Source organism: Candoia aspera, chromosome 1 (assembly GCF_035149785.1).
Source record: "Candoia aspera isolate rCanAsp1 chromosome 1, rCanAsp1.hap2, whole genome shotgun sequence".
NCBI lineage: Eukaryota > Metazoa > Chordata > Lepidosauria > Squamata > Boidae > Candoia > Candoia aspera.
The window spans coordinates 132865690-132893412 of NC_086153.1; positions in this window are offsets into that span (position 1 = coordinate 132865690).

The following is a 27723-nucleotide window of genomic DNA, read 5'->3' on the forward strand; positions in this document are numbered from 1 at the left end:
GGTTGAAAGGGTCTCTGCTGATGATTGCAAGGCTTGATGTGTGTTTGATTCACTCTTATTGGGGCAGCACCTCTGTGTTGTTTTCAACTGCTTCAGAGGCCAGCAGTAGAATTGTTTAACAGCCGAGGCCCATATCTTGAGTTTGTTTTGATGGTGCTTGCTTATAAGGCACACATTTAAGGTCACACCAGAAGGCCCCAAGTCCCTGGATAGTAAAACCTCTCCAGCTTGATTCAAGAGCAGCATTATGATGACAGCTGGGTTTGGACCTCTGATGATTATTGATGGCCAAAAGGGTTCTATCCACTCCTCAAAATGAATTCTTCAAAGTAATCTTTGCTACGGAATCTTTTTGCTTCATCATTTTCCATCTCAAGGTTTTTTACTTATCTCTGAAGGAAGTAGACTAATTTTTAGTTTTCTTCAGATCTATCTAGAAAAAGAGCAAGAGAGAGAGATTACGCAATATATACCTACCACTGTGTGTGTGTGTGTACAGCTTTTTTGCACTGATCTTATACCTATACTGTGGTAGAGCTTTAAGCAATGGGTCCCCAGAGTACCATTTGAATGCCTAAGGAAAATATATCTTTCTAACCCCAGTTTGGCTTCAGATATTGCTCTCAAGTTGAAAAGTATCTTTAAATTTAATCAATGGCCTGTTTCTGGTTCTTCAGTTTAGACACATTCTGAGAAGTTGGTTGATCAGTATTACAGACATAAAATTCTAGGGATTACTGCTCGGTTGTTAACAATTTTAAAGAAAGTGTTTCTAACCCAGAAAGATCAATAACATGCATAAATCTAGCAAAGGATCATTTATATGGACCTTTAAAGCACATTTTTATGCCGGGCTTTTAAGGATACATTTCCTTGAAAATGTGCTTTTTGCTTTAAGAGTTATCCTCAATTAAGATATCTAGAGAATTTAGGAGAATAAATTCTTGGATTTGGTGGGAAGGGTAACGTGCAGGAAAATGTATAGTTCAGTGAGAAGAATGGAGAAAAGAATTGTTCAGCATCCATTTTACTGTGAATTTATTTAATATGTATTTCCAAACCAATATACAAATGACATTTAGTTATGTTTCAATATTTGCACTTTCCCAAATCTTGTATTTTTACACTAATGATTTTATAGCATTACTCAGCCATCACTATGGTAATATAAAGCTTGCTTGTATTTGTGATTTACTGCCAGAGTGATGGCTAGATGATTGTATAAATTGCTGTTGTGGAAATTGTCACTGGTGCAGTTCTTCAATCAGAAAGAAGTTCAAACGTGTTTGTCTTAGAGAATATTCAAAACCACATTATATTGAGTAATTAATAGATTAGGCACAAGTAAGAGAAATGCACACACAGTGCGCATTAATGTTCCTGTAGTTGAGCCTGTTCTCTGGAACAACATTGCTTCTGAGCTCCACACAGTCTTGAAAACCTGGCTCTTTCCACTGGCACTGAGCTAGGATGCATACACACCATTAAGGCTGAGTTGTTGCCTGAATTATGTTGGTTTCTTCCACTGGTATGTTTTCATAAACTACGGCTCATTTCCTCAGATGCATGGAGTGGCTAAACTGATCCAGGATTTAAATCTGTTTCACATATAACCCACATTTCCATAACCATCCTGCCTTCAACCACTCACCTATCTACCTCACCCCAATTTAAATCCTACATCAGTTTAGCCACTTTGGGCATTTGATGAAATAAGTTGCAATTTATGAAAGTTGATGCCTTTTAATAAAATGTGTTAGTCTGAAAAGATGCTACCAGACTCCTCCTAATTTTGGGCTACTATAGATTAACACAGCTCTCTTCATTTGATGAATCATGGTTAATTTCTGTCTCTGGTTCAGACATGTTAAGCTATGGAAGAAAACTATCTGGGTTTGCTAGCTATGTTTCTTTGTAGAGGAGCCAGCAAACAGAAGGTGCACATTTTCCCATTATACCTACTGGCTCCTTCCCATGAGCCATGGCTTGTCCTTTCTTATTCTCATTTGTTACAAGAGGAGCAAACCAGTATCCTTGGTTCTGACAAATAATAAACAAGCTGTGGGTGGAACTTTCCATGGTTTGGTACAAGGCCCACTTGCAGGGGACATTGCAACATGCAATAATGCTTGTTTGTTGAGAACCATAATGCAATTTGTTGCATCATCCAAACCTGATCCATGTGAACTCCAATTTGGAAAGTTACCAGTTGAGACACAGATTCACTAGATGGAATGTATGCAAACACTATCCTATAGTCAAACCCTGCAATATGGAAATCATAATACTATCCTAACTTACTCAACCCTTATGTGAAATCCAATCTTCGTACTACTTAAAATCAATGAGATTTTTGTCCTGCTCATTTCAATGGGTCTGGTTTACGTAGGAATAAATCTGGATTCCACTCAATGTATTGATTTCTGAATTGTTGAATATGAAGTGCTTTAGGCACTTAAATGAGATAGATAAAACATTGGAATTTACAAAATGACTAATACCTGTTCTAAATAATCTGAGCTAATAGTTATGAATCTAGGGATGAGTGCACTAATGTTTAGATCAAAGACTTGAACAGGCTAAAGACCAAAAAATGTGCATGTAGACTTTGCAGACGTACATTGGTAAGATTTCAAATAGCAATAGTTTGCTAGCTAACATTGCTCCTTCTGTACCAAATACAGTAATAGGATCATTGAAATATTTATCCTTCTGTATTGTTGTTAAGGAAAAACACATGAGAAACAATTCAGAAAGTACAACTCTGGCACCCAGAAGCACCTATTAAGGCTCTTATGCAATTCTACAGAGCATGGAAATGTTCTTTTTAATCATAAGAGGAAAAACAGAAGGCCAAACAGAATTCATGCTGGCATCTGCATTGACAGATGCCAGTACAAAGGTTTCCCTAGCACTGGTTTATATTCTGATTCCTGAAGCACTGTAATCAAGACCATAGGCCAAGCCATTTTGTAATGCAAGCTGCAGCAGCTGATTTGGGTGGTTTATTTAAGGGGAACGATTATTTTAGGCCTCAAGCCATCTCAGTGTACATTTAAAAATCAGCAAGTCTAGGAAATTGGATGCTGTTTTGACTTTTTAACTTCAGTTGTGGAAGACAACAGCTAAATAATGATACTGTGATGGTTGCCTTATTCAGAAAAAACACAGACTCACCAGCCAGGGCTAAGGATATCTGGTTTATTAAGAATAGAATGCAGACATGGAGAAAGACGGGAATGAGCACATGGCATGCGAGGTAGCCGGTAAATACCTGCGGTGCGGACCTGATCCTTCCCCACCCCCCATTGTCCCAAAGTCCTGACCGACGGTGAACCCGGAGTCTTGATGGGCGATCAGGGGGCGATTCCGGTGTCTTGATGGGCTATCAGGGGGATTAGCGCTGATTACCTCTGTCCTCTTCCTGTGTCCGGAGCAGGTGTGTCCCCCGTGGTAATGCAGAGATGTCAGGGAGATAGGATGATGGCTTCCCGGGTCAGGGCAAAGGTATGGCTCCTTTGTCCTTTATCTGTATTGTCTTTCAGTGCTTATGGGATTAGCACTGATTCTTTCCTCCCCCCTCCCCTTCACCAGAAAGGCATGTTCCCCGTTGTGATGTATGTATGCATCGCAACGGGGGACATGACATACTGCCTCCCAAAAAAAAACTTCAAGGGGCCAGTTTGGAAGGATACACTGCATGGAAGCGTGTGACTAGCCATTGCGCTGAGACATCCCGGGCATGCACCCACTCAGGGTGGGGGAAATGTCTCCAGTGGACCAGGTACTGAAGGGTGCCCCGTAGCCTTCGGGAATCTAGAACCTCCTTTATTTCAAAGTGCTGCTGCCCATCGATCATGATGGGACGAGGCGGGGGGGTTTCGTTGTGCCACTTTGAGGAGGTAGCCGGTTTCAGTAAGGCACAATGGAACACCGGGTGTATGTGTTTCAAGTTGTGTGGCAATTCTAACTTAAAAGTTACTGGGTTGATTATTTCCACTATTGGAAAAGGGCCAATGAACTTGGGGGCTAACTTCTTTGAGGGCTGCGCAGACTTAATGAATTTAGTGGAGAGATAGACCTTATCTCCAACTTTGAAGTCTGGCTGCGCAGCCCTGTGGTTGTCCGCATAATCCTTGTAGGTTGCTTGGGCTTCGGAGAGAGCCAGCTGAATGATTGGCCAAACGTTGGCTAGCTGAGCAGCCCAGTCATCTGGGGTAGCTGGCTGTGGCAACTCCAGGATCGGGACGAAGTCTCATCCATAGACTACCCGGAAGGGGGTGTGGCCCATGCTCTGGTGCACTGCGTTGTTGTATGCCACCTCAGCAAAGGGGAGTAAGTCTACCCAATTATCTTGCTGGTAGCTTATGAAGGAGCGCAAAAATTGCTCCAGGGTGGAGTTAAGGATTTCCGTAGAGCCATCCGTGTGGGGGTGCCAAGCAGTGGACAATGCCTGCTTGGTGCCAATCAACTTCAAAAATGCTTTCCAGAATTGTGAAGTAAATTGTGTACCCCTATCTGTGACCAAGCGGGAGGGGGTACCATGTAATTTGTAAATGTGATTTAAAAAGAGGTGTGCCAGCTGTTGAGTGGAGGGAATGGAGACGCATGGAATAAAATGGGCCTGTTTCGAAAAGTAGTCCTTAACCACCCAGATGACCATTTTCCGCTGGCTGGGTGGCAAGTCTATGATGAAATCCATCGAGATTTCCTCCCAAGGGCGGGAGGGGCTTGCCACCGGCTGCAATAGTCCCTGGGGCTTACCCACTTTTCGCTTGGCCATAGCACATGTAGGGCAAGCAGCGACATAATCTTTTACATCCCTCCTAAGTGTAGGCCACCAGAATTGTCGCCTTACCAGATGTAGTGTTTTTACAAAGCCCAAGTGCCCTGCCGTTTTGTCATCATGAGAACATCTCAGAACCTCTGCTCACAATTGCTCCGGCACATACAGGCTATTTTGTTTCCAGGCCAAATCATTTTCAAAAGAAACATTGTTTTTATTGGTTTGCAACCATGTATCCATTTTTAAGGCTTGTACAAACTGCTGTTGCAATTGCGATGAAATTGACATGCGACTCCCTCCCCTTGTGGGCGGTTGTGCCAGAGTACGTTGCATTCCAGTTTGGCTGTGCATGACAGCTTGGCAACCCAGCTGTGTGTCGGTCCACACAGTACCTATAATGTGTGATGCCTGACTGGCATCCTGGGGCCACCTAGAGAGAGCGTCAGCTAAGAAGTTCTTTCTTCCCAGTATGAACTTCAGCTGAAAATTAAAGCAGCTGAAAAATTGAGCCCAGCGAACCTGCTTGGGGCTGAGGCACTTTGGGGTACTGAGTGCTTCCAGGTTTTTGTGGTCCGTCCAGACCTCAAAGGGGCAAGTGGCCCCTTTCAGGAGGTGTTGCCATGCCTCTAAGGCAGCTTTGACAGCAAAAGCCTCTTTCTCCCATACATGCCATCTCCGTTCTGTTTCGGAGAACTTGCGGGAGGGGTACGTGCAGGGCTTCAGCTGATCATTTGGATCCCGCTGAAGCAAGAGCGCCCCAATTGAGAAATCGGAGGCATCTACTTGGACTACAAAGGGCTTGGTGGGGTCGGGGTGTTGTAGAACCGGTTCGGCTGTGAACAGGCTTTTGAGATGATCAAAAGCCCTTTGGCATTCAGGTGTCCAGTTAAGTAGCGCTCCCAGGTTTCGTGCCTTGCGCGTGTCTCCCAAACTCTTGGTGCAGAGTAAATTAGTTACGGGCAAAACGATTTCCGCTAGTCCCTTGATGAACCCCCTGTAAAAATTAGAAAATCCCAGAAAACTTTGTAGTTGCCTCCTAGTGCGTGGGCACTCCCATGCCAGGATGGCCTGGACTTTCCCAGGGTCCATTTCGATGCCCCTCTCAGAGATTCTGTAACCCAGATAATCTAGCTGAGTTTTATGAAACTCGCACTTAGAAAGCTTGGCAAATAGCTCGGCTTTGCGGAGTTTCCTGAGCACCTGCTTAACCAAGCGTTCATGCTCCTCTTCAGTCTCAGAATATATCAATACATCGTCTAAATACACAAGGACCCCCTTGAACAAGTGTTCATGCAAGACCTCGTTGATCAATTGCATAAATACCCCTGGTGCCCCTGCCAAACCAAACGGTAATACTTTATATTGGAATTATCCCAGTGGGCAATTGAAAGCCATCTTCCACTCATCCCCCTCCCATATGCGTATGCGGAAATAGGCTTCTCGCAAGTCCAGTTTAGAGAATATTTTCCCCTTTGCCAGATGTGCTAATATGTCTTTGATTAGGGGCAAGGGATATTTGTTTGATATGGAAACTGAATTCAATCCGCGGTAGTATGTACAGAGTCTTAATGTCCCATCCTTTTTTTCTCTGAACAATACTGGGGCTCCAACTGGCAAGTTTGCGGGCTCAATGAAGCCTCGTGCTAAGTTCTTGTCCACAAACACCCGCAATGCTGCCAGTTCTTTCTGGGTCATTGTGTAAATTTTTGGCTTTGGCAAGGGTGCGTTGGGGACCAGTTCTATCGCACAGTCAGTCTTTCTGTGGGGTGGGAGTTTGTCTGCTTCGTTCTCCCCGAACACATCTGCAAACTCAGAGTACTTGTCCGGCAAGCCTTCCAGGGCCGCTGCAGCCAGATGTGTGGTTGGAGACGCCGCCCTTCCCACCACAGCACGGGGAATTCTGTCCCCTGTAGGTGCTTGGTAGAAGCCGTCTGCAAATGTGATCATCCTGGTTTCCCAATTTATATATGGGTTCCTTCGTACCAGCCATGGAATGCCTAAGATGACTAAAGGGTGGCCCACTGGTGCCACGACAAATTTCAGTCTCTCCCGGTGGCCGCCTAACTGCAGCGCCACTTCTCCAGTAAATTGGGTGACCGGGCCCCCTCCTGCTGCCGAACCATCCAATTGCATGAACACTATGTGGTGCTGAAGTGGAAAGCAGGGGAGATTTAAATCGGCAACCATGTCTGGGTGCATTAGGCACCTAGAACAGCCCGAGTCTATTAGGGCCCAGACTTCAACCGACTTCTCAGTGGAACTTAACTTAACTTTTACATACAGGGTGGGACAGTTGGCACTCACCCCAATGTCGCTGCACCCATTCTCCTCCTCCACCTGCCCTCTGGCACTTCTCAGGGCAGGTGGCTGGCATTTCCTGCCGGTTCTTCCTGGTCGTTCTCCTCCTCTTCACTGGAGTAAGGTAGTTCTTTTGCTCCGATCTCTCCCCTGGCCGCTGGCATCTTTTTGGGCCCTACGGGTGGTTTGCCTGGTGGTTTTCCTGGCCTGTCAACTACCTTTGTTTTAGGGCACACCACCGCTTTGTGGTCCTCTTTCCTTCATCGAAGGCACTGCCCCTTGGCGAACCGTCGCTCCCTCTCCTCTCTCCAGGGTTGGGATGTTGGCCTCACCGGTCCTGCAGCAGTTCGGGGTCCCTTTACCGTCGCCGCTTGTTGCGCTGCCCTCTTGGCTTGTAGGAAGGTTTCCTGGGCATTTTCCGCCTTACCGGCCAGCAGTATCCACTCGTGTAGAGTGTTTGGGTCATCTCTGCATAATGCCCACCTCTGAACGTCCAAGTTCAGGCCCTCTTTGAAACGTTCAATTAGGGTAGACTGTGACCAGTCCACCACCTTTCCAGCCAGTGCTTTAAACTCCATGGCATAATCTGCTACAGATCGTTGCCCTTGGCTGATTCCCCTTAGGGATCTCTTCGCTCTCTCCTTTTCTAAGGGGTCTCTGAAGTGCAGATTTAGTGCCCAGAGGAACTCGTCGAATTCATCGAGCTCTGGGGCTTCTGCCTGGCATAACTGCATATACCAGTCAGCCACCCTTCCTTTAAGTTTGTTAGCGATGGCATTAATTTTGCCCTTTTCTGAGTGGAAATATGGCCCAAATTCTTCCATGTAGTTCTTGGCATTTGTTAGGAAGAAGGATAATGTTGCTGGGTCCCCGTCGAATTTGACCCCGAAGTCTTTCACCCCCACTCCTGGTGGGCTCCAAACCACATCTGGTTGTCTGGACGTACCTCAGGCTGTTGGGGTTCTCCGGTCTCGGTGTGGGGATTCCCCAAGCCGGACTCCGGGCGGCGTTGCCTCAGTTTCATGCCAGCTCCAGCCTCTTCCCAGCGGTCATGTCTCCAGGGTGGGAGGGGGGGGAAGATGACCTCCTGGCGGATTCCGCGAGGTGAACTCTGCCCGGCGCTGCCTCAGCCTCCTGCCATCTCCTTCCTCTCCCCGGCTGTCGCAACTCAGGGGTGTGGGGGGGGGTGATGAACTTCTGGTACCTGGTTCCACTTCACCCCTTCCTCGGGATTCCCACGCCACTGACCATCTCAGGAACAGCTGTTCAATTGACTCCAGCCTCGCCTCCATTATCCTCAGCCTCTCAGCTGTCTGGGAGCCTTCCTCGGTTCGTCTGATCTGGCGCCTTCCCTCGGCTCCTGCGATCGTCGAGAACAGCAGGTCCCATGGCTTCCTAGATGCCCCGAGCATCCCTGGCAGGGATCCCAGCATCTCATCCAGGGTGACCCACTCACCCTGTGACTCTCTGGTGGCTTCAGGTGTCCTGCTCCTTCCAGCCTCCTCCTCCTCCGAGCTTGATCTCGAACCCTCCTGGATTTCGTACCATCTGGGAATAGTGTTCTCACCGATCGCTCGTGCTGTGGAGTCGGGTGCCCCATCGCCGGTCCTCTGGTAGCCACCTCTTCGTGGGTTGAGTCTTTCCATCGCCAGCTTTGATCCCTCACAGACGAAATCTGGAATGGTGCTAGCAGAAATTTTTTTTTTTGATTCCCGTCTTTATGTGATGGTTGCCTTATTCAGAAAAAACACAGACTCACCAGCCAGGGCTAAGGATATCTGGTTTATTAAGAATAGAATGCAGGCACGGAGAAAGACGGCAATGAGCACATGGCGTGCGAGGTAGCCGGTAAATACCTGCGGTGCGGACCTGATCCTTCCCCACCCCCCATTGTCCCAATGTCCTGACCGATGGTGAACCCGGAGTCTCGATGGGCGATCAGGGGGCAATTCCGGAGTCTCGATGGGCGATCAGGGGGATTAGCACTGATTACCTCTGTCCTCTTCCTGTGTCCGGAGCAGGTGTGTCCCCCATGGTAATGCAGAGATGTCAGGGAGATAGGATGATGGCTTCCCGGGTCAGGGCAATGGTATGGCTCCTTTGTCCTTTATCTGTATTGTCTTTCAGTGCTTATGGGATTAGCACTGATTCTTTCCTCCCCCCTCCCCTTCACCGGAAAAGCATGTCCCCATTGCGATGTATGTATACATCGCAACGGGGGACATGACAGATACTGAAGATCACATATCTTGTGTTGCCGAGGCATGGTACTTGGTTGCTCACTTCCAGCAGAGAGTCTGTTCTCCTGTTGCCACTGACAGATAGGCAAAGCAGTAGGAGGAGAACTGAAGACAGGCCTTTTTAATCCCCTGTTTCCATAGCTCCTCTAATAGTTTTTTTTTCCACTTCTCTTTCTGAGTACCTAGAATCACTGATATCAGCCCAATGAGGCCCACAAGATACAAAGAACATCTGCCTCCATTTAGATTCTTTTAAATTGTCACTCTGATTTACTGCACAAACATTCACAAGTGCTAATTAAAAGAAGTCATGGGTCCAGGGGGCCCAAGTATTTGGCTTTGTACCATAGTCAATGTGTGTAGAACCAAAGTTGCCAAATTATTTTAGACTATGAGGCAGAAATCAATAAATTAAAATGCAGTGCGAATATCTGTTTTTCCTGATACCCCAAATCTGCCTGAAATGGCTATTTTAGTTTGCCTAATGACAGAGGTGCCTTCTCTGTCAGTGAAGTAAACATTCATTTAAACAATCTATCCCTGATAGGTGGAATTGTTGCTTCTTGCTGTATGGTCTTCTTAACCATTTTTTTCCTGGCCAGTCATAAGGCTTGGTTTCTGATCCGTATGAATTTAAAGGAATATAAAGAAATCAGTGCTGTCTACAATATAAAAAACTTCATCTGCCCTTTCCTAGCCAAGTGGAGCACTTAAAGCTCTCATTCCCACAAAGCTCTTGAACAGGAAGACCATGGCTTGCAATGTATCTCATACTTTACACAGGCTTTCCTATACCCTTAAATTAGAAGGCAACATTTTAGATATATAACTTCCAACCTCTCACTATGTGGATGGGAAAAAATGAATGGAGTTTTCTTAATCAACATATATCACCCCCACTGTCTTGATAGTGTTTATTCAGCCAACAGATTGAAATAAAGTAGAAAGCACAATATTAAAACAAGAAACATGATCTCAATTTCCAGAAGGCAGAAGAAAATGCATCTTTCCCAAAAAGAGAAAATGAGCATAACATGAGAGAAGAGGAAAATTTAATTAGAGATCAAAGGGGGGGGACACAGAATTTTTCAATTTTATGAACAGATACCGAATCTGAAAAGACAAATACTAGTTCTGCATTATAGAGGGGGAAACGTCTTCATTTTGATGGGGCACTTAAGAAACATCCATGTTAGAAGCTTTCATGAAGATATTCTTACAGCAGTAAATAAATCCTTACAAGCTAAGAACTCTATAAGAGAAGCTCAAACCACCTCTGACACTCTTCTTGAATAAGCACCATTCAAACAAAACCAAAAACCCAGATTTCTTTTTATTTCTCTCCATTGCAATACGTTCAGGGATACACATTCCTTTCTTTTCCCTTATTTTTACAAGTGAAAGAACAAGTGACAATGCATTACACAAGCAAGTGGTTGCACAGGCCATCTAAGAAATTATATAGATGGAAAAGCTTCTATGAAAACAAACCAATAACATAATCCATGTAAGCCATAGTAACTGTGTACACCCTATCCTGAATAAAATAATTTCAGCCTTGGTCTAGAACAGTGTTTCTTAAAGGGTGATCCCAGGACCCTGGAGGTCCCCCAAGACCCTCTCAGGGGTCCTCAAAATCAAAATTATTTGCCAGCCTATGTTGAAAAATAGCACAGTATTAAAATCCCATCAAACAATTGTGAGAAGCAGTAGCGGCAGCAAATGCATCAAGTTTAATTGTTAATATGGTAAATATTGATAAATATAACCCATACAAACCAAAGCTCTTTTGGGCTCCTCCATAATTTTTAAAAGTGGGAAGGGGTCCTGAGAGAAATAAATTTAAGAAACACTAGTATAGAGGATGTGGCAACTTTCTATGGATTGGATTGGATTGGATTGATTTAACACATTTCTAGGGTTGCCCAACTCCAGAATGAACATAAAGAGCATCTTCCCCATAACACCCAACCTGAAGGGGTCCTACAATCCTAGTTCCAGGCCTGAAGGAAGAGCTAGGTTTTCAAGGTTCATTTAAAGGTAGGCAGGATATGGGTACTTCAAAAGGTCTCCTTGATTTTAAAGAATCTGTAAGGGGGGGAAAGGCAGAGAAGAAACCTGCTAGGAAAAGTGGACAATAACATTAAACAGATTAAGATCCATAAACCCCCATCTGGGAGTGATCTGAAGACAGGAAATCCAATCACAGAAGAAGTTTCATTTGCCTCCTTCCTAGGACCAGTTCAACTGTAAAAGCGCTAGCTTGGTAATTTCCTCAAGCAAAATCTGGAACACATTACAGGAAATGTTTTATAAAATTAATATCAGATGTACTTTGACCAGAGAATGAGACTTTTCTTTTGCTGCTTTATACATTCAGGCTAGTCAAAATTATCAGAATGCTAGAGGGAAAAGTACAAGGTGTATGAGTTAGACTACCACAAGAAAATAACATAATAAAGTATCAGTGAGTTGTAAATAAATAAAATATAATAATTACATACCTATTATATGCCTATGAAAATAATTATATATTTTATATGTTTTAGCCACATGGACATTCCAGGAAAGTTTCAAAGAATTCTGTGTTTTCATGGGGAGTTTCCATAACTAGAAGAATATCCCCATCTCAGAATAATGTCCTTTATGTGATGCAAATGAAAAATATAAGAGAGAACCACCATGCTACTGTGGAAGGAATTTTTTATTTTTCTGTATACCTCCTACATGCACATAACTAGGTCATTGACAAGCCCTGAATATGTTTGCCTTTGCTTTCCTGTTTAATGTAAAAATCAATGTATTTAGGCACAATATCCTTAATTGTTAAACCATCTTTCCCATATACAGTACATTGCACAACTATTTCCTCAGGACGTCTCCTGCTGGAGTTGTGACCTTTGTTACATCAATGAATGGCATTTGATTCACAAACTCCAAAACTGCAATACTCTCAAGGATATTGAATCTGTCAACAACTTTCCTTATTCAAAGTGAGATGCAGGGTCGAACTTAGAAACGGAGATGAGCACCGCCCCCTAGAGTCGGACACGACTGGACTTTACGTCGAGGGAAACCTTTACCTTTACCTTTACCTGACTGGCATTCACATGCCTCAAAGGCTAAGTATTCTGTATTACAAAGAGTTCTCTTTCTGGACACAGGGACACCAAGGTTCCTTTGGAGCACTATCTGTACTCTTTATCAGTTGTAAAGCATTTCTTTATCAATGGTCAATACATATATTCATTTTCAGTCTCTGTAACTCCATATAAAAATTTGGTTGACCAGTCTCTGGCTCTTCACTCTTAACATCTGGAGATCAGTGATACACTGTAACTTTGTAGCCCAAATGATATAATGTTTGGATCCTCTCCAATTGTTGGTGTGTTCTGAGGTGAGTTTTTATAGCACACTATTTGAAGAATCTGAAGAATGAATGAGGAAAAATATGAGAGGAAAATAAGAGAAGTTGAAGAGTCAGCTGTACTGGGAGATTGCAAAAATTGAACAAGGGAAAGTCTGGCAAGATTCTGTCTATGTTGTATAAGCAAATAAAAAACTGAACTTGGCTGGATTGATTCTATGTTGTTCTTGGGCTAGGCCTGACATGGGTCTTGCCAGACTCAACCTGTACGACTCTAACCTAATGGATATACCTTGGGAGGCTCTAGGGCATAGCTAATTGGAATCTTTTCTTCTTCCCACAGTCCAACTCTAAGCTATGCTGTCTCTTGTCTCTCCCCCATCCTTGAAAAGTGCTCCCTCTTTCCTGAGAGCCAGCTGCATTACTGTAGTCCATCATATCACTTCCCCCTTCATAGACACATTCCATTACAGTCCATCAGCCCTGACCTCCTAACCACTGAGATGTTCCCAACAAACAGGCAGTGCTTGATGTAACCCAGTGCTTTACCATAAAGGGTTTATAGGTTGAATTTGATGTGGAAGTGTACTGGTAGAATTGGGAGTTCCCTGGAATGGGGAGGTTGACCTCTCAACAATCTAGCCAGATGCAGCTTCTGGGTCATCTCCAAAGGCTTCCCCACATGCAGCCATCCAACTGAGTTGTGATCAGGGCATGAGTTACAGTCACCAAAGTATCTTGATCCAGCTAGTGACATAATTGGAGCATCAGCCAAAGATGCCCACCTGGCCATGGTCTTAACCTGCTCTTTAAGTGATAGATGTGAGTCCAGGAGGAAACCACCACCACCCCCTGCCACAATCATGAACCAACTGTCATGTTCACCATTTCAATGTGTTGTTAACATCGTAACGTTTCACATGTCAAACCGTTCTTCCGTGTCTTACATGCTTGAACGTTTGCTGGTATTTTCCATTATTGCTGTGCTCTTTGTTTTGCTACTTTGGAATGTATGTTTGGGTTTGCAACTCTGTTCAAGGTTACTTTCCCAGGCAGATGTAACGGTTGCTAGCACCTGGGAGGGGGTGGTTGCTAACGAGTGCTCGGGGCGGGACTGGGTTGGAAGCAAGGCTTTTAAGTTTGTATTTGGCGTGCTTTTGCTCATTCTCAGCTTTCTCTGTATTTGCATACTATTCCTTTAATAAATCAGTTATCTTTAAGCCCGAGCTTGTGAGACTGAGTTTTTGGGATTAGGCAACCATTACACCAACTTCTTGAGTGGAAATGTGACACCATCCATAATAACTACTGGGGCCAGGGCTTCTGGATGTTCATGAACAGAAATTTAGTCTCAGTGGGATTTAATCTGAGCTTGTTTGCCCATCTAAAACCTGATAGCCTGACAACTAGTTTAAGCTTTCCATGGAATCCTGTTTGGCCAAAGCAACCTTTTCCTGAGCTTTGGGTGATGGCAAGCAACTTGGAATCAGTGATAGTTAAACTAATAGGTGAGTGGAATGTGTAAAGAAAACAACTTTATCTGGGAATGGAAGAATGGGGTATGTGTTCAGGTTATGCACTGAGGCATGGAACTAGAAAGCAATTCATCAAAATCAAATTAGGCAGAGACTGGAGGATAGCAACCAGAGATAAGAACATTAACGGCTAACTGCCATGCAGTCAGTCACATTTGGCTCAGTAACCTAACAGGAATTTGACAGATCAATGGAAGTCTGAGGTGACATGGAAAAAAATATGTAACAAATGCTGCTGGCAAAGCATAAAAAGAACAGCCGGTACAGGTCTCTGTTGGAGGACCCTGTCCTCCAGACTCTCATCTGTACTACTGTATATAGCTATCTTCCCCAAATCCAGATGGAGCTTGGAGAACTCAACCATATGCAAGTGGGTAGGAGTGAGTGGATGTATGTAACTTAGTGAGGACATCTCACTCCAAACTGCTGGATGACCTCGCAGATGGATATCAGATAGCAAGGGGAAAGACCCAAGCCCTGTGGTAGCCTGCAATGGAGCAACCTTTCCATAACTACAGACTGGAATTGTCCACTTAAGTAGGAACAGAATTAGTAAAGAATAGTGTCCCCAACTCCCTGGACTTGAAGATAGTTTTGCAAGACACTATGATCAATAGTATCAAAAGCTGCCAAGAACTTTAACAGGATTGAGAGAGGTGCATCCCCCATCAAAGTCTCAATGAAGGTTATCTGCCAGGCCGACAAATGCCTTTTCTGTCCCATGACCAGGTATCCAGATAATCTGTTCCCTCTAGGGTTGCCTTACCTCAAGCAGAAGCCACCATTTCAAGTTATCAGAATGGTCACAGCTAATATAGAGAAGCAGGAAATGGAAAAAAAAAGTTATCAGAGAAGCTGAAAACAAACATGTGTTTTTAAAAAGCACATATAGGACTCCATCATCTAGTTTCCAAAATAGAGCATCTTCCTGAGTTGGATGATACTACCTTGGAATATTCACAGAAGGAAATGGTTAGGGCACAATGGAAATCCTCTTCTGTACAAAATATTTTGGTCCTGTGTATGGTCATTAAAGCGCTACTTTACTGGCAATCAAGGTATCCCAAATATCTGAGGGGAAAATTATTTTGTATAGTTTAAAATAAAATGATTTATGCGAGGCACCAATTTTCATTACTGAATGAAGGTAGAGGGCAAGCTTAATTACTTTCTTCCTATCAATTTTTTTTCAGTCATATATCCCCCTCAAATTTATGTTCTCCACATGGGATAAAAAAAAAAGAGTACCTGCACATTTGAGACATGTCACTCTCCATACCGCTGCCATTTGCTTAAAAATGCAATGCTCCTAATGCTGCCTTTTTTAAAAAAATGTGATTAATGAGAACGATGACATACCCCAAGTAATTTCAACCTCTTTTTGTGAAGAATATGCAGAGAATTTTTTTTAAAAAATAGACAAGGTAAAACCTATACCATGAAATTCTCCTCTTTATATTTGTAAAAAGATTCCCATTTAGTCATGTCAAATTACACACTAAGGGGCCGTGCTTATCACTGTTTCCATGGCTGAAGATCCAGCGTTGTCTAAGGACACTTCCATGTCATGTGGCCAGCATGACAATCACAGAAATGCTGTTACCTTCCTGCCGAAGCGGTACCTATTTATCTACTCACATTTTCATGCTTTTGAATTGCTTGGTTGGCAGTTCTTTATATTTGTATTTGAGACCGATTCGGACCTACTATAAAGTTCAGAGTAAGCTAACCTAATTATCTAAAATAGGCCAATACAACCTGGGACCCAAGAAGATTAAAACAGCTTTTTATTGGCTGTGTTCCAATGAAACAACTGGCCAAGTCATCCACTCCACCAGCCAATTGATTTCCCCTACCCTGTACTCTGGTAGCATTTGACTATCGATCACTCAGTTGTTCAGAAAGTGGCCATTTCTGAGTCCTCCCCAAAGAAGGCTGAGAATCTGCCAAATCCTGGGGACAGAGCTATTCTATGAAAAAGAAACATTTTCAAAAAATAGGTGGTGGTATAGCCAGTCACTGCAGACAGAGCTGGGGGCTTTACAGCCTGATCCATTTCTAGTGTTTGAAAAAGGAGCAAAAAGGAAACTGAATTTAATTCCCATTTTTACAGAGTCACACAAGGACTTTGTCTCAGAAGCAGGAAGAGACAGTTAACTTCCAATTTACATAATGCAGTTGACAGAGGCAGTTTAGCCACAAACACTAACTGAGTTAGGGTATCTGCCTGACACATGTGTCCCTGAAGAGGGGGAGGTGATGTGGTGGATTTCAGCATTGCCACAGATTCTCAGGAATGAGGAGCACATTCCAAGGAGATAAGAGGACCCACAGTCCGGACAGTGTTGGTGGGAAAGTGAAGAAGTTCAGGGTGGCCCCGTTCTAGAGTCTCTCCAGTTATTCCTCCTTAGATTAGTTAGGGTAGCTTTAGTCTGGCAAGATATGTCCATACGGTGAGAGCAATAAAGAACCAGAGTTTAAATGCACTGACTCATCGTTGTTCTTAGGCTGGCCTGACACACATTACTCTTCTTTGAGCCAGTTAAAAATGTGTGATGAGGACCAATATGCCCTTCCAAGAGCATACAGCCACTGAAAGAAAAAAAAAGTCACTGATCCCTGGTGCACTTCATTCAGTTTGGTGGTTCTTTATCACAATTTAGTAAATGACCCATTATGTTGTTAAAAAATACTATTTAACATCCAAGTTAATGGTAACAAATCACTTGTACTTGTGAAAAAACAAAATGGTTAACAAGGGTGAAGCAAACTGTGGTCCTCCAGATGTTGGTGAACTTCCATTCCCAACAAATGTAGTTTGAATAGTACATGGGGAGTAGAGTTTAGGAACACATGAAAAACCTCCAATTCCCCACCTCTCTGGGTTTGGGATCTTAATCCCATGTTTCTTCTATTAATTTTAGACATAAGATTTCTTATTATGCTAAGAAATAGAGGAATAAATTTGAAAGTTAAAGATGACAGAAATTAGCAGAAGAATGTTTTTTCCAATACTTTTTGTCAGCCATAAATTAGTCAGCCTGGTGCAAAACAAACATCCCTATAGGCAAAACAGTGTCAACCTATTTCCTTGACTACACATTCTCCTTTCATCTTTTGCAGCCTCCGAATGACAGTTCCATGCTGTGCAATCACACAGCAGACTCAATGATATTCATACCTCTCAGTGAAAGACATATCAACTTCTCAGTGCAAGATATTCTTGATAAGATGAAAGAGCAAGAGCACTGAGACAGCAGCCAGTCATTCTAATCCATCTTTAGTAGACCCAGGAGTGCCTTCACAAAAGTGCCGCACTTTCTGCTGGCCTCGAAGGCTGAAAGAAGTTTTCCAAACTTCTCAGTCAAAAGCTTCCATCTGGATTTCTTTCCCGCAGGGAGAGTTTGACCATTGCAACAAAGACCTGAGACTAGATGCAGGAAGTCTGTTGAGCTGCCTGTGGAGAGTGTGGAGGAGAAATGAGCTCTGTACTGAAATGCACAAATTCTGGCTGTATGCTGAGTTCACTCCTCTCACAATTTATCCTCCTCTGGATGAATTCTATCTGCAGAAGAGAGGAGATACTTTATAAGTATAGAGGTAGGTCTTCAGATGAAGATACCCAATAGCCATAGCCTTTCTTATAGCCAAGTAGATTTTCAAGGGTATGTTTCACTTCAGTGAATGCTCAGTCAAGGCACCCCTCTAGATGCTCTGAAGCAACACAGCCCCCTCATTTCCTCAAGAAATGACTTGCCTTGACTGGCATATGTAAGCACAGAAGCTTCCAGCTTTTGCAAGCACTGCTCAATACTGCAAGTGATGAAAAGTCCCCCATCAAGGCAAGCCATGTTGCCTCTTCACCTATTTACAGAGAATCACATCACCCCTGAAACATAAAATGCATTGTGGTAGCAAATCAAGGCCAGCACATCCAGGCTTATGAGAGTGATAGAGAGAGAAGGCTTATCTGAATTATCCAGTGCCCAGTTGCCAGAATGAGCAGGCAACTCTTTTTGGAGGGCAAAAACAGATGATACTGCCTTTTGTTAATTCCCTGCTCCTCTTCAAAGTGACTTCAGGGATCTTTTCTCTGCTGTGCTTCTGAAGTACTCTCTTCCCTGCTCTGTTCCCTTGAGTGCTCCTGCTTTTGGGTGAGAGTGCTTCAGTCCAGGAACAGGCTAATCTCAATGGTTCATTAGCTATTTGCAGAGTAAGAAAAAAAAGAGAAGTAGGGCAAAAGAGGAAGCCCCTTCAACTGAGCCAAAGCTTAACATTAGCTTAGGCCTCCCCCTTTACCCTGACATTCAGTACAACGAGTAACACAGTTGATAGAATACTTGCCTCTCAGTTCAAGCATTGGGATATTAATCCAGCTTTCTAAAAGTAGGAAAAAGGGCAAGCTTCCCTGTATATTTATCAGTATTGGAATAGCTGGACAAAATTAATGTTGATTAATCAAACTCATTGTCAGTTGCTAAATGCATGTAGGTATCAGTAGGTAGAAACAGTAAGATATTCAGAATGAAAGAGAGTAAATTCTGCTCTGCCACAATTAATATAAAGTTAGTTTTTACCTTCCAATGATGCATAACTAAGGTTCACCCCAGCTGAAGTTCAGCACACTTTTATTTTAGTGCCTGTTAAAGCACATGAAAATCAATGAATCTTTGAGCTGTAACATGTCAATTGTTTATATAATTTGGGAGGAGGGAAGTTTTAATATTAAACTAAAAAAAAAAACCTTGCAATTTACTGAGCTCTAGTTTGTGGCAATTTTTTTAAATTCCTAATGATGTAGACATTCATATCCTTTGATTAATTCATTAGTTTAAGCAGTGATGATGAAATGTAGAATTAGCAGCAGCAGAATGACTGATAATCCTGTGCAAAGGCTCAATAGACAGAGCAATGATTTTCTCCAAGTTAATGCTTCCAGATAGATGTTTGTATAAGTAGGCTTTTGAGACGGGGTGAGGGAGAGAGATTTGGTTAACCTAGAGCCATGCTGGCTGGGGAATTCTGGGAGCTGAAGTCCACACAGCTTAAAGCGGCCAAGGTTAAGAAACACTGACCTAGAGATAGTACCATTTCTGATGCAGAATACCAGATTCAACTAATGCTATATGAACTATGTTGGTGTGTCCTTTTTCTAGTCAGAGCATCAACACATGCCCACCTAGTGGTGGGAATGTTTCAAACTGGCAACATGATCAAGCTTATGAGTTAGACTGGAGCTTGGAAATGTCTGCCATGCCAAGGACAGCCAGAGGTTTGAACTAGTGGTTGGTGTTACCACAAATATCCCCTAACTGCTTTGACATGCAGTTCCCTTACTAGTATTTCTAGAGAAAGAGACATTTTAGTGTTTTTCCAGAGATCCTTAAGTCTCTAACGATAAAGGGCTTCACACAAATCTATGAAATGCTGGACGAATAACCCTTCTCCTCCTAAGAACACACACAGTACATTGGCAGTGTATTCCAGCAACCCTATGGGCAAGTCTTAATGCATGTGCACTATATTTCTGCATACGGAAGAAGAGTAGATACTACCTTTCTTGGTGCTTTGTAGAGACCCTTCAAGCGATCCAAGATACAGCTGCTGGAATGCATGAATGGTGAATTAATAAATGAGGACAATAATAAGTAGAGCTAGCCAGCCAACTAATTTACCTAATATCTGTTTTCTGGCATTATCTCTTCTTCTCCAACAAAGCTGACATAGAAGTCGGTGAATAGACCCATTCATAAGCAGGCAAGATTCTTTCAGAACAGGAATGGAGTACCTATGGCCCCCTATCCCAAATAATGCCGAAGCACTTCCTTTACGTTCCTAGTCCATCATATCATCGGTAGAGAATATAGCATTCATAACCAAAACAGATACAGAGAAATTACATAAGCATCTGACAAAAATATCTCAGTATGCTTCAGGAAAAGTAGAGCTCCATCATTCTTGCCCCCACCGCCTACAGGGAAAAAAAAAAACACCACAATTCAAAATGAACATTATTGAGAGAGATGATAAATCAGAATGGTGGGTGGTAAACAAGCTTTGCTGAACATTTCTTCTATCTGCAAGTCAGACATATTTACATAATCTTTTGTTTTTCTCCTTCTGTTAAGTTACTGAGTGGGTTGTGATCATTTATTTCTCAAGCCAAATTGCTTTTGAAGTGGGTGAGCAAGTAAGAAGCTTTTCCAGGGAAACATTGCTCAGTGCAGCAGAATGAAAAGGGAAGAGAAGATTTCTCTTGTGTTTCTACACTTTTTTAGTTTTTTCTTTGTAGTTTTTTGTTTTTCTGTGGCTTTTATCTTTGCTTGAAACTTAATAAAATTCTTATTAAAAAGAAAAGAAAAGAGGATAGAAGAGGGGGAAAAATCAGGACCAGACACTTGCAGATAATCTTTTGCTGTGATTTTTCTAAAATTAGCTGATAAATTCTTTAGAAGCAGAACAATGTGAGAATAATTCCCTTAACATTCACTTGTGGAATGAAAAATGTTTTCTTAGGTTTTTCATTCCCCACTTAGTGGCTTAAAAACACTTTGAAAATTCTAATTGATCTTATTATTTCCATTATTTATTAATTAAGCTAACAAAGACTGTATCACTCTTTGTTTTCTAATGTCCAGGTTGCTGTACAGGTCATAGTCAAAGCATAATAAAAATATGGAAGGTCAGATTTTGACAGTAGCTCTATTCATGCCAAATACTTAACGATTGTGTCAAGGGATGAGCAGGGATGCACCAATTAGTCCTATCCCAAATATTGTTCATGATGACTTATGCTGCCTTAACATCTCAAGTGCCAAAGGAGAACCACTGTGGTATGATGCAGTGGATTAGGTCCAAGTCCACACTTGATCACGGAGCTCACTGGATGACTTGGGAGTGGTCACTGTCTCTTAGTCTAAGCATCCTTACAGAGTTCCTACTGTGAGAATAAAAATGAGGGAAACATACTATGTGCCATCTTGAGCTTTCAGAGGAATGGTGATATAGATATATAGATATACACACACACACACATAGTACATATGCACACATCTCGGAGGAACCTCCAAGGATACATCAATACAGCCAACAGCTTACATATGATCAGGATTCCAGACAGCATGAATGCCTTTGAGCATAAAACTGTTCGTATATATAAAGATTCACTTCCAGCAGATGTTCATGTCCTACGCCCAAATGCCATGTAGCAAAGCAAGCTGTCACGCACAATATCATGGTCAGGGCCAGTTACTGCTGACCTGCTCCTTCCTTCCCACTGACATGCTTCACATTAACAAAGTCAGTACAAACTCCTTATTCTCTTCTAGGCTTCTGTCAGGATAATAGACAAGCAAAGATTTTGAACCTGAAGTTTCAACTTCTTCCCATACTATATGCATGTGGGCACTTCAATTTCAACTACGATCATTTCAGTGCACAGCTTTCAGAGGATTACTATGGCAAAATGTATGCTTTTAAATTTCCTTCCAAGTTAAGTTCTCATTCTGCATTTGCTTGATATTTCCCAGAGACCATGATCTTGGCTTCCTGATCCCATCTATATGCATGAGGGTAGTGAAAACTGTGTCTTTTGTAGTATCACTGGGCAAGCCTTTACTGAACTCTCTGCACGCAGGCTGACTGCAGCTTGCCATGACCACAGCTCTGTGCAAACTCATCCAGGTCCATGTTTAGCAGAGAAGGCCCACAGAGTGCCATACAGAAGAGGCAGGCATGACTCTGCAGTGCAAACAGAAGAAGAGGGAAATGGCAAGTCTTTCAAGATGATAGGGAGCTGACTTACAATCAACAAAAGGAATGTTTTGCCTTATTAAGTATATTACTTACAACTCTTGTTGATGCAATATATCTTGTCCACTTGCATCAGTAGATTCTCCTGAAGAATTAGATGCACTTACTCATTTCATGTTTCTCTGTGTTTCTTTGTTACCTTTCAAGATTACAATCTGATGCATACCCAGAATTTGTTCATTCATGAAAGCCTGCATTTAATGGGTTTGTTTCTTTTGCATCTGTGGAGCAACGCTTTCTCTTCGAGTTGATGGGACAGCTAATATAATTGGACAACATTTAAATGTAATATTTTAGATACACTATAATTTTCATTTGAAATGCTATTTTTTTCAAGAGAATTTTACACAGTGTAGATCATTCTGTTTCTTTTCTACCCAGAGTAAATGCTGCCTTAAAGAAGAGAAAATGGATCAAGAAGATTTATTCTGATATTTCGAGTATTTCTTTCTTAGTCCATCTAAATACTGAGCCAAAACTCTCTGCTTTCCTCTGCCCAACATTTTAGTGAGTCTTTCCATAAGAAAATCTAGAAAATATTAAGAGTGTTTCTGTGGTTTATAAGAAAAATGATGTTGAGAGCAGTCTCACCCTCACACACATGTAAAATATGATTTTACCACAAGATGGGATCCTGGCTACTAGCTTGGTTAGCTTCAGAGAAGGGTTGAACCAATTCATGGAATTCATGAGGATCAATAGCTATTAGCGCTGATGGCAGTGTGACTGCACCTGAAGGCTATCTTCTGGGAGATAGTGGGCTTCCTTGTGCAGTTGGTTGGCTTGCTGTGAGAACAGGCTGCTGGACAAGATAGGACCAGGGTCCAATCCAGCAGGGCACTGCTTATGTTTTTATGCTACTATGATCTCTCACCACAATGCCCCACTTGCAAATTTTCTAACAGTTTGCAAGCTGTTGAGATATTTGTCGATCAAGCTTACCAGTCAGTTATTATCCTTTTTTCCCTCAAAGTTGACTAATTAATTAGTATTTTTACTGTCCATCACAAATCCCTTCCCTACTGGATTTGAACCTTTGAAGCTCCTGGAACTAATGACTTCACTCAAGAGAGACCAGAAGGAGAAGGAGAAGGAGAAGGAGAAGGAGAAGGAGAAGGAGAAGGAGAAGGAGAAGGAGAAGGAGAAGGAGAAGGAGAAGCAGCTTTCTAGCAATTTGCTTCTCCCCCCTTCTACTTTTTAAACTATCTGTCTACTGAACATATTGTAATGGTATGTGGGAATGACTTTGGGAGACAGGAGGAAAAGCCACATTCTAGGCAACAGTCAGATAAGAGGCAGCTGAACCCAGAAAAGGAATGGGAACATGGCAAACATTTCAGAAGGGACCCTCCCTCAGAAGGGACCCTCTCTCCCTGTAAAGGTGAGGGGAGACAGATGTACTTTTAGACTTGCAAGATGCTGTCATTGTAACCTTACAATAAAGATAGAGTAGTACTTCTGAGTGTGCATCTTGTCTGGACTACCTTGCAAGGCTGACATATATGACACAAATCCTTTTGGGAAATAGCTAGATGATTATATGTGCTCTGAAGACAGGCTGGGTAGAGAAGTGCAATGGTATGAGGGTCTGAATGAATGAACCCCTTGAACATGATATCACTGAAGGATCATTTTCCATGAGGGAAGTAGCATTTTGAAACAATGTTGTAGTGAGGAGCAGCTGGCACTTTAAAAAACAAACCAGCCTGATATGCCCAGGAAGAGTCACCTGACCCCTGCGAGCCAATACAGGAAAAGAGGATGGTTCTGTCAGGTTTTGGGCAAGAAGAAGGTTTTGAGGGGGAGGGGGTTTGGAGAGTTGGCTGGAGTCCTGGATAAGGAGTGGGTGATCTCAGGCTAGGTTGGAAATGCAGTTGTTTGGCTGTAGCTAGAATTGCATTAGGGTATTTGATCTGATTTTATTATTTTATTTATTTTATTTTTATTTTATTTTATAATTTTCTCTCTTTTTAACTGTGTGTTGTGTGTTTGGAGCTTACCTCCTTTTAGCACCTTTAATGAAGTTGATTTTTGTTTCAGTCCTGGAGTCGACCGCTGGCCTTCTAGCACCCCTCTCAGCTTGGCTGAGCTACTGACTCCCAAAAGATTGTGTGTTTGGTTTCCCTTTCTGTATTTAGTAGCCAAACCCAGGGCAGGATGAGGATTTCCCCTTCAGTCCTCCCCTGGTTCCCCAGAGGGCTGGTGGGGAAGGCGAAACTGGTTTATAATGAAGGGGTGATGGCAGCAAGGGACCTACATTTCCAGTCATTGTTCATCCCCAGGCACGGGTCACCTCAAAACTGAAGTGCCTCAGAGGGAGGGGATGGTCTTCCTTATTACGAATGCCAAGAATGGGATAATTTTCTGAGGAACCGATGAGATTTTCTATAGCAGAGAAAGACAAAAAGGAAGAACAGCTATTGGGCTGCACATTGGGTGCTACTGTCCATTTGAACAAACAGTAAACATTCATAAATGGGGCACTCTGATAGCACAATTAAATGTCAGCCTGTAAAATACCAATATATTACTCACTCTACCTTCACGTTTTTTGTCAGAAAAAGACATCGCATATACCAAGGTTTCCCAGCTTTGTGCCCTCCAGATTTATTGGAGCTGCATCTCCTAGAATTTCCAAACCATGTGGTCTTCAGCCACATGAGCTATGAATTCTACAACATGTAATCTCAGTACATCTGGAGGATATTGGGCTGGGAAGATTGATTTCTATAGATGCCCGTGTCACCATGAGCAAAAATATGCCACTTATTCATCTGTCTGAACTTGATTTCTTCACAACCTGTAAGCATATCTGGGCTCTAAGTTGCCACCCTGACTAATAAAAAAGACCCATATGTGAAAGCAACTGCTAAATACACAGCCTCTGAACCCAGCCTGAAGATCTTTGCTGCATTGATCTGAGATTTTAATGAAATTCATGAACACTGTAATATTTTCACCTTAGTTACATGGTGGCTCACTGTACTCTTCTTTAAAGGAAACCTTGATGTCACTCTCCTTTGTAAGATGAGCACTTTAACTTCTAGCAGGTTACCAACAATACAACCTGTTATATGTGCAGGGAATTATTTTGGGAATTATTATGCTCTTATTCCTACCAAATGTATGTCTGTCAAAGCACCACCCCACAGCATGAGTCCGCAGCTGGGCTAGTGCCATTCTAACTGGAAGGTGATGTGATTCTCCATGTTCTGAAGTATGAAATATATTTCTGAAAAGGAGTGATGAATTTAAAAGGGAACAAATAATCATTGTACAGAGGCAAGATGGCATAGAAGTGAGGATGATAAAAAGATAAAACTGAAGTGTGCACTCAAGGTGGAAGTGAGCTTAATAAGAGATTAAACTTGGATTTATGGAGGCTAATAAAGAAGGAGGTAAGATCATTAATATAGGGTTATTAAAGTGCCTGCCTCCAACTGCAAAGAAATGAGAAATCTCAAACCGTATGCATATAAATAAATGTATAACATTATAGCTTAAATGGAAATTCACTGGGAGATAATGATAAAAATGTATTAATAGCAAAAGAGTGTAAATTGTTTTAAATATATTTAAAGCAGTCTACTTATCTCTGGGCCATAGACACAGAGGATGTGATAAGGGTGAACTGTGGGTAGCTTTATTTCAGTTTCCTCTCTGTCACCTCCCCAGGATCAGCTTAAGAAAGGGAAGGATCTTGGGCTCTAGTCAATATTATCCTGCTTCTCCACAGAAGCAATTGCAGATCAAAAGCCATATAAGAAGATGAGGTAGGACAACATATTGCAGCCAGTGTCATGAGTGCCGTTGAGCTGAAGTCATCAGCGCAATGGCACACATGACAATAGCAAGGAAATAGGTGAAGGGGCTCAAGATAAGTAGCCATCAACCCACAACGACTAACGGCCAACAAACAATAACTAAACGGATCACGGAGCACACCCAAGCCATCAGCGCCAATACATCGGAGATCGCCCAGCTGACAGCAATCACCAGAGGAATAGAAAACCTGATGATGGGCGATCCCGGAACGCCAGCGGGGCCTCACAACCCCTCACCCACCAGCAGGGCAACGTATTGGACAAAGGGGGGTGACGTGACCGCGAGCGAGGGGGCGCTGACCGGCGCGGGGTATTTAAACCCCGCACCGGCGCGCTCCTGTCACTCTCAGCTTTTTTCTTCCGACGCTGTAACTGCGCTGTGAATAAATCAGAGCCTGATCCACGAACCAGTGTCTGAGTATTATTCAGAGGCAGGCAGCGCATGACATAAAGCTGAGAGTCATAAACTCAGCCTCGCCGAGCCCCACCGGACGACAACGAGCCGCGGGAGGAGTAGACGGCGAGAAGACCAGCAAGATGAGGCTGGAGCGGCGCGGGCAAGGAGGGCGAGCCGCGCGGCAAGAGACAGAGGAGGACCGACCAAGGCCAGAGGCACCGCGGACTCCCGGAGCCATGGACGCCCACCCCACCCGACCCGAGCCTCAGCTCCAACCCCAAGGGGAGATGGCGACGGAGGCAACCCGACCGCGGGAGGGAGCAGCACGACTTCCGAAACCAGCGGAGGACCCCGCGCCCCACATCGCACCCCAGCAACGGGCGTGGAGCGACAGCCCAACGGCGGTCAACACGGAGGAGGACGATGGAGACACCCAGCAGACGGCGGAGGAAGCGGACCCGCGGCAGAGGGAGGAGGAACCCCGCCGGCAACCCACCCCCGAGGACGCGCCAGCGGAACCGGCCCCAGCGGCGGCGCGAGCTGTGGACGAGGAGGCACGAGCTGAACTCGCGGCCATGCGGGCTCAACTGACGGAACTCCGGACCATGCTCCAGTCGCTTATGCCCCCCGCGCCACCCAACGACGTCCCCGCACAGGCCCACACCCCGAGCGAAGCACCGAACCCCCACGGGCCAGCGGAGGGTCAGCAGACGGCACAGGCGGACGACACCACAGACCGGGAAGCGAGAGGCAGGGCCGCGCAAAACGCCCGGGCCCCAAAGGACTTCCCCATCTTCTTCGATGGGACCCCCACGAAACTCTCGTTCTTTGTCACGAACGCTAGGGAGTTCATGGGGAGGCACGGACACTCCTACGACTCCGAGGCCGACAAGATCGCCGCTGTGGCGATCAAACTCCAAGACAGGGCGGCGGACTGGTACGTCCAACTGTACGAGTCCAGCTCCCCCGCCCTTGCCACCTTCCCTGCTTTCATCAATGAGATGAAAAACTACTTCGAAGACCCCCTAGCCAAAGTAAGGGCGAAAAACGCACTCCAAAGACTTAAACAGGGCACACGCACGGTCCCTGACTACGCCCTGGAGTTCAAAGCCCTCGCGGGGAAGGTCAGCGACTGGTCCGAGACCACCCTGCTGGAAATGTTCAAAAGGGGGCTCAATCGCGACGTTCTCCAATGGGCCCTCTACCGCGATGACCCAGAAACGCTACACGGGTGGATCCACCTCGCGGGGAAAGCCGAACACGCGCACCGCACCTTCCTCATGACAACCACGGAAGACACAAACTATGCCGGAAAAAAGGTACCCGCACCACACATGGGGATGGCCGGCCCCATATACCCAAAAAAGAAATTCAACCGGGAGCCCTGCGGGAGGTGTGGCAAATTAGGGCACAAAACGGTGGATTGCTTCGCCAACCGACCGCCGACCAGCGCGCCCAAACCCA